At 43.2% G+C, this 8,538-nt stretch overlaps 1 pseudogene; it reads left to right on the top strand.

The window, feature by feature from the left end:
• Positions 1-1,259: 1,259 nt before the first annotated feature.
• Positions 1,260-4,293, top strand: LOC110204686 (fatty acid-binding protein, liver-like; annotated as a pseudogene).
• Positions 4,294-8,538: the final 4,245 nt, after the last annotated feature.

Below are 8,538 nucleotides of genomic sequence, written 5' to 3'. Positions count from 1 at the left end.
TGGTCTTAAAAAGGCAAAGTCCATTTATAGATTCTCACATGTCACTGGCTTGGCAGTTATAGCTCTGAAATAAATGAAATTTTGTGTGAGTAGGACATAGGGGAGTGTGCAATGTAGTGAAGGACAGTACAGTGTTGGGACTACAGAATTAGTGTTTGAAAAATGCCCCTAGTGTAGTTGTTCGGCAGCTAGGTGGCGCCATAGTGTATAGCGCACTGGGCCTCAAATAAGACATCAGAAGCTTCCTAGCTGTGTGACCCTGAGCAAGTCACTTAACCCTGTTTGCCTCAGTTTCCTCATCTGTACCATGAGCTGGAGAAGGAAAAGACAAACCATTCCAGTAACTTTGCCAAGAAAATTGAATTGGAGTCACAAAGAATTGCAAACAACTGAAAATGACCGAATGAAAAAAAGTTCAGTTTAGGGGTCTATGCTAAACTCTGAGAAAGTGAAAGTGAAAATCCTAAACTATAAGAGAATAACTCAGGTTGAATTCCAATCAGCAAATATTTATTAAATGCCTGCTGTGTGATACATACTGAGGAGACAGAGATAAAAATGAATACTCCGCCCTCCTATACACATACACACACATACACATCAGAGCACATGTGCTTACACACACACACAGTAAAACATAAGCTTCTCATAGTGAGCTCTGGCTTCAAATTCAGTACCCTGTTTTATACAAAGTCCTGCAGGTGAGAAATGACAAGTTGAGCCTGAGAAATCCCTTGATATCCACCCCAGCTCAGTGTTTTACATGCTGTGTGACCTTGACAAACTTTGGTTTCCTCATCTCTAAAACTGAAGCAACTATGATTTCATCAGCTAATACAGGATACTTGTAAGAAAAATGAGCTAATGCATAAGAAAGCACGATGTAATACAAAACAAAAAGTGCCACATTGATATTTCTTCTTGTTGCCACAAAGTGAAAAGACCTCATTATTTCCCCTTCCTTATGCCAGTGGGCACTGTCCTCCCCTCCCAGCCCCAGACACTCTGGACAATTGGATAGATCACCCCTACTCCTGTACCAAGTGGCCAGGCACTCCAGTTAACTCCCCCATGCCTTCCTTATTCTTTTTTGCTGAACATTGCTACCAAGGAATTAATGATTGAGCAGAATCATAAAAGTTCCAAACGATAACCTCTGACCAACATTTGAAGGGAACGAGCCCCTATAAAACCAGACTCTCAGGGCCAGGCCAGGCACCTTTCTCCCAGACAGTGTTTTGAGAGAACATCCCTTCACCATGAACTTCTCAGGAAAGTACCAGCTCCAGTCGCAAGAGAATTTTGAAGCCTTCTTGAAGGCTGCTGGTAAGTGCTTAGGAAACAGCCTTTGGGCATCAAATGTTGGGATCAAAGGGACAGGGGCATTATACTTGTGGTTGCCAGAAGGGATGAACTTAAAATACAGGGAACCTGCAGCAAGTGAAATAATCCAACTAGTGAGGCTCTGGGCAGGCATTCAGGAGCCTGGCTTGGGTGTCAGGGTGAAGAATAACAGAATGAGGAGTCAGATTCTGAATGTGAGCCCTGGCTCTGCTCTTAATACATTCCATAATATGGATTGCATCATCTCACTGCTCTCAACATTGGCTTCCTCATCTGGAAAATGGGATAATAATAGTCCCTACCTCCAGGGCTGTCACGAGACCCAAATGAGATCATTTGGCTCTTAGATGCCTTCTAGGTCTGAATCTCTATCGTATGAACCAGGTCTACCTGATGACGTCATACAGAAGAAAGGATACCAGGGGAATGTCCGAAATTGTACAAATGGAAATCTTTCAAGATCACCGTTAACAATGATAACCAAATCCAGGTGATGGAGTTCACTGTGGGGGAGGAGTGTGAGCTGAGCACTCCAACTGGGGAAAAGGTCAAGGTAAGAATATAACTTAATTCAATTTAGGACATGGTATTCATTAAGTGCGCGTATTAGCCTCTGGGCTAAGCCCTGGAGGAGATGCAAGATTAGCTAAACTTGGTCCTAACCCCCTGGAGTAAGCTAGCAGCCTGCTAGGGAGATAAGACACAAACATATCTCTGTTAGCCAACGTGTTGCAAGATAGGTAGATTAGATGAAAAGCAGTCTGGTGGAATATGGTATAGAGGACCAGCCAGGAAGCAGTGCCTCCAGCCCATGCTGGCTGTGTTCAGTAGCTGACTTGTGTCCTTCATAACCCAGCCCCCTCCTACATTTTCAGTCTTCTCACACCTTACTCCCTGATACATACTCTGCCATCCAGTGACCCTGGCTTCCCAGCTGTTCATGAAACGAGACCCTCCATCTCTCAGCTCCAGCATTCTCCCTGTCTATCCCCATGTCTGGAATGCTCTCACTGCTCCGCTCAGACTGCTGACTCTGCTGGCTTCCTTAAAGTCCCTACTGTAATCCCCCCACTCTTCTACAAGAAACCTTCCCAACAGTGCAGATTTTCACGATCTAGCCAATAACCCACAGATGCTCAGATTCCCTAAAAGTCTAACTGATATGGCGAATCTTCAGTCAACCTTGTTTTTGGCTGAAAAACAAAACAGACAACTTTCCTCAACCGCTTAGTTCTAGGGCCTTCCCTCTGTTAATGATTTCTCACTTATCCAGTCTATGACTTGTTTGTACCTGTTTGCTTATTGTTTCCCCATTAGATTGTAAGCTCCTTGAGGGAGGGACTGTCTTCAGTACTTAGTACAATTGACACATCTTAGACGGTTAATAATATTTATTGACTGACTCACAGACAGCAAAAGGAAGGAAGAGAAAGGGGAGAGGAGGAAAGTAAGGAAAGGCTAGAGAACTAGAAAAACAATCCAGCCAGTGAAGTATAGAAACAAGAAGTTCTGCAGGGAATCTGGCTTGGGCACTTACTCGAGTGGTGTGCCTCAGCCAGCTGAAACCGGCAGCAGAGCACCAGCCCATTTTTAAATTTTAAGTGTGAGCATTTACCCCTTAGAAAATAGCAAACGCTACAAATCAAGGACTGATTTATTGTTTTATTGATTGCCTGTTTTAAAGTGATGAGAAGTGTTAACACTGCAAATTATACTCAAATGTTAATACAGATTATAATGAAAATTTGTGTGTACATTTTTTCCCTCCAGAAAACCAGTTGTTGCACATTTACCAGTGCATCCTGGCTCACCCCCAGTCCCTAGGCTTGCCAGAGCTAACTCTTCTGTCTCCCTACAGACTGTAGTGAATCTAGAAGGAGGTAACAAGCTGGTGACAAGTTTCAAAGGAATGAAGTCTGTCACTGAACTCAATGGAGATACAATCACCACCGTGAGTGATCAGGTGTTCCTCTTCCTGCTGGTTGTGGGGATGGATCCAAAAAGCATTTGGAGAACACATACTAGGTGTCAAGTACTGGGGCTGCCAATAGAAAAAGGGAGGCAGTGCCTGCTCTCAAAAGGAGGCAAGAGGGGGTGAGGTAAAGACAGGTGAGGGATGGAGGACAGTAGAGAGGAGGGAGGGAAGAGAAGATGAGGAAAAGACAGGTGAGGGGTGGAGGACAGTAGAGAGGAGGGAGGAAGAGGATGAGAAAGACAGGTGAGGCGATGGAGGACAGTAGAGAGAGGGAGGGAAGAGAGGATGAGGAAAAGACAGGTGAGGGATGGAGGGCAGTAGAGAAGAGGGAGAAAAGAGGGAGGAGGGACAAAAGAGGGGGGAGGGAAAACATGGAGGACAGCAGGGATGGAGGAGGGGAGAGGGGAGGAGTTATTGCCCAACACCCTGAGTAAAGCAACATGTAGCATTTATGGCAGACTCCCAGGGAGTTGGGTGGGTGACCCCTAAGGCTCCTTTCAGCTAAAAAGCCATGATCCTATCTTCCCTCCACCCCCAGTCACCTAATCCTCTACCCATTCCTGCTAATCCCCCTTCGGGCATTAAACCCTTCTCCAGCTGGCATCTCTGTCATCCTTACACTGTGAACCTTGCTGGGAATATTTATATTTTTTAATGGGGCCCTCGAAGACCCCAAAGACAGCCTTCCCCAGGGTTCCCTCAGGAAGCCTGGAGAATCCATACAAAAACCCAGAAAGGTTGCCAAACCTATCTCTAGTATATCTAACATACAAGAGTCATTGATGGGTATCACATGCTGATATACTGTAAGACATTCCAGGAAAGATTAACACTGGATTTCTTCTTGGCTTTCAGACCTTTACCTTGGGTGATGTTGTCTGCAAGAGAATCAGTAAGAGAATTTAGACATGTCTGCTTTCCATTTATTTTTACTGTGTGAAATTGGTACAATAAAATGTGGCTTGTTAAAAAAATCTGTCTTTTGAATGACTTAGAAGCATATGTGTATTCAAGGTTTTAGTAATGCCTTTTATTCTTACATCACAACCATTTCTGAATTCACTGCACCTGCCCACCCACCCCCAATGAGCCTCACCTTACAACAAAGAAAAGCAGGCAAGCAAAACCAAACAACAAAGTGACTCCATTTGCTAGTATATACACCCTTCTGCACCCATAGTTACCCACCTCTCCAAGGAATGGAGGGAGCCAGAAAAAGTGAATAGTTTGAAAGATTTTTGCAAATTATCATTCACCTAGAAAGAAACGGTGCTCACTTTGGCCTTGATGGAATAAGTTATTACCTTGTAGGGTGATTTTAAGGGGGCTTGTGAATCATGTCCCCCCATTCCTCACCAACACCCCCACAAGCACCATTATTTCTATTTGCCTAATTCTGTACCTAAAATGCCTAGGTAAGAAACATACCTTTAGATCAAAGTATTTTGAGTCCAAAAGCTCTTGGTTACAATGTGTGTATGTGTGTGTGTAGGTGTGTGTGTATGTGTTTTAAATGAGAAGGGTATTTTTTAGACCAGCTATGTAGAATAGGACCTTGAAGACACCAGCTGAAGGACCCATTTTTCTAGTAAACAATGAGGAAGATTTGGGTTATGAAGCTCACATCTGAGAGGGGAAGCCTAATTGAGGAGCACAGCCTTAACTTCGGCAAGGCAAGAGGGCCTGGGTCCCAGGATTTAAAAGGACAACATGCAGTCAGCTCTGACAATCCTTTGGCTGCATGAGAACCACAGAGATGTAACCTGACTTACAGAATCACAGAATTTCAGGGGTGGAAGGAATTTCAGAGGCCATCTAGTCCAAATCATAGCTGAAGAAGAAGATTCCCTCTACATCACACCTGATGAATGATCATCCATAATTTGCATGAAGACCTCCAGTGAGAAAGAATCTGCTACCTTCCAAAGCAACCATGTCTCTGTTTCAAGCAGCTGCTGATGTAATGCTTAGGGTACTTGGCCTGGAGTTAGGAAAACCTGAGTACAAATCTTGTCTCAGATACTTCTTAGCTGTGTGACCCTGGGCGAGTCACTTTGCCTCAGTTTCCTCATCTGTAAAGTGGGTTTGATAATAATAGCACCTGCCTCCCAGAATTGCTGTAAGGATCACATCAGACCATGTTTGTAAAGTTAGCAAGTGTCTGGCACTATATAAATGCTTATTCCTATCCCCTTTTGGATTGCTCTAACAGGCATTTTTTTCTTACATCAGAAAGAAACAAGAATAATCTGTGAAATTTGGAAGCTATGATATGGTTGGCTTGGGTAACCTCCTTCTCTCTTCTATCTTCCCCACCATCCTATGTGGCAGCTTCCTCAGAGTAACAACAACAACAATAATAACAACTGATTTATATTATACTGTGAGGTTTGCAAAACTCTCTCAGGAGGTAGGTGCTATTACGATCCCCATTTCACAGATGAAGAAACTGAGACACTGAGAGGTTAAGTGAATTGACCAGGGTCATACAGTGTCTGAAGCTAGATTTGAACTCAGTCCTTCCTGACTCCAGGTTCTGCATTCTAAACACTGCACCACTTTGCTTGGGCGCCTCAGTGCCTCAGGTTTGTTGCATAGACAGAGTTTTGTACCTCTTATGCCAGACTGTTGGTTTCCATTCCAGTTCTTTCTTCCCTAATTGCCATTTCTTTTCCATTTTTTTCTAGTGTTCTCATTTCATGTATAAAAACATTTCAACTCTTAAGAACAACAATAGCAGCAACAATAACTCTGCTTCCTCTCTTCGGGGTATTCTAGTTGAATTTGTACCTAAGCAGTACTTTTCTTTGGGGCTTTGCTGGTAAATGTTTGAGTCATTCTCTTCTTCTAGGTTTGTGCCTTAAGTACCCTTGTCATCATAACAGCGGTTTTGGGTGGGGTTCCTTTTTTTGTTGTTTACTTATTTTTCCAGACTATTTTCTGATTTCAGACTCTAAGTCAGGCCCAGGCTCTGCAAAATTCTAAACAGAAGATCCGGGCTGGTTCTGTTGCTGCTTCCTTGGGGTATGGAGTGTTATATAATTCCAGACTCTCAGGGATGACTCAGGATGGGGACCTGCAAACTTTCAATGCCCCAAAGTAGAGCCCTCAGATTCCAAATCTAGAATTTCTACAGTCACTAACTTTCTCAGCCCTGAGGTTCTGAGAGCAGTTTGCCCATCCCTCTTCCCGTAATCAGGTTGGGACCATTGTCATTTTCTCAGGAATCTTCCTATGAGGAAGTCTACCTTTTTGTTTGCCTTGGCTGAACACAGAAAGCAGCAAAGTCTATTCACCTCAAAATGAGAGTGGTCATGGAAAATGGGTACAGACTCTTCTTTCAGAGCTCCAAAGTTAGGTGCCAAGTTAAAGAGACATTTCATTTAAGACAGTAAAGAGGGTTGGGGAAATTACCTGGTCAAGCACCAATAGACTTTTGGAGTGGGAAAATTAGGGACAAGGAAGGAAGGAAGAAGGGAAGAAAGAAAAAGAAAGTAAGAAAGAAAATAGATCTTCAAGAAGGATATTTTAAAAATTCAGTGCAGGATGTTGCATTGAAATTGATAGTTAAAGCAAGATTGATAAGGGTTTCTCATTCAGGTAAAACTTCAGCCTGAAAACTAAAGCATGATCCTAATATTATTATGTAATATGTAGAGGGCAGCTAGATGGTACAGGAGACAGAGTGCTACGCTTGCAATCTGGAACACCTCAGTTCAAATCTGGCCTCAGGCGCTAGTTATGTGACCCTGGGCAAGTCACTCAACCCTGTTTGTCTCAGTTTCCTCATCTATAAAATGAGCCGGAGAAGGACATGAGAAACCACTCGAGTATCTTTCTCAAGAAAATCCCAAATGGGGTCACAGAGAGTCAGACATGACTGAAAATGACTTCACAACAGCAACTTGTTAAGTTATTTGTAAAGCAAATTCTTGTCCAAGTATGGGTTAGACAAAGTGGCCTCAGAGAGCTTTTGCAACTTTAAGTTGGGTCATTCAGAGGACTAAGATGGGGGTAGATTTGAGAGTTGGGATTGGCGTGGAGCTTTGGATTGTGGCTGGCATTGAAGTTTGGGTTGAAAATCAGAGGCAAGATGTGAGTGATGATACTAGGGCTGGGGTTGATGTTGGCATAAAGGCTGGCCTTGATATTCACTATGAGAGTCAGGATTGGATTGGGGATGAAAAAGGAAAGCAGAAAAGGCAATCCACATCTGAAATTGAGCCACTGGGGAGAAGGATTATTTTTTAAATTTGAAAGTCACTTCAACTTTGCAAAGGAGATTACATCTATCTCTTCCAGTGTTTGCTCAATTAGTGGGAGGGTGTAATCATTACCCTTGGCTGGCTTCTACTTACAACCACATGCAGACATTTTTATGAATAGGTCCTAGGTTCTGCGGTCTCAAGTGAAAGGTTAGTGGAGAGAGAACCAAATTCAAAACCTCTCCATACCATATTGATCTGCCTGAAAGATCAGAGTTGACTTTAAGGTTTAAATCCTGTTTCTCCAGAGTAGCAAACCATTTCAAAGGAAATCAGAAGAGGAAAACTCATTCTCACACAGCAATAAATACTGGGGCTGAAATCAGGTCAATTCAGTTCAACAGATCTTTCATAAGCACCTCCTATGACGTGTGTAGAAAGCACTCTATCAGGCTCTCTTTGTATAATGAATGGCCTTGTCCCCAAGAGGAAGGAAAATCTTAGGGTTACTTTTTGACCAAGACCAGCTTCTGCCTTTCCCCTAGTTTATTATCTATCAGGGGATAATGGCTAATACCCAGATAACTAGGGAACAGGGACTGAACTCATTAGAAGGTGAACTCCTTTTGGGCATTTTCTTTTTATCCCCCATTCTTAGCACGGTGACTGGTATAATATAACACATACTTGACTGACTGATTTCATTGATCTAGGGAACTCGCATAAAAGGAAACTTCCTCTAGAAATGTAGGTAGCCACCTGCTCTGAGATAGAGTTATCGGGACAGCTGAGAAATAAAATAACGCTTCCAGGGTCACATAGCAATTAGTGTGTGTCAGAGGTGGGATGTGAACCCAGGTCTTCCTGGCTTGGAGGCTAGCTCTAGCCCCTGTACCATACTCCTTCTCTCATAGATAATTCTGATTCCAAAAAATACCCGACTGAGGTTGAAAGAGGTTCATCAATTTGACTAGGGTCACTCAGTGAGGAAGTTTCTGAGGCAGGGTTTGAACT

This window comes from Phascolarctos cinereus, unplaced genomic scaffold (genome assembly GCF_003287225.1).
Source record: "Phascolarctos cinereus isolate Bilbo 61053 unplaced genomic scaffold, phaCin_HiC Scaffold_884;HRSCAF=1537, whole genome shotgun sequence".
NCBI classification, from domain to species: Eukaryota; Metazoa; Chordata; class Mammalia; order Diprotodontia; family Phascolarctidae; genus Phascolarctos; species Phascolarctos cinereus.
Note: the sequence above shows the minus strand (reverse complement) of the source record. Positions and strands in the feature narration are given on the sequence as shown.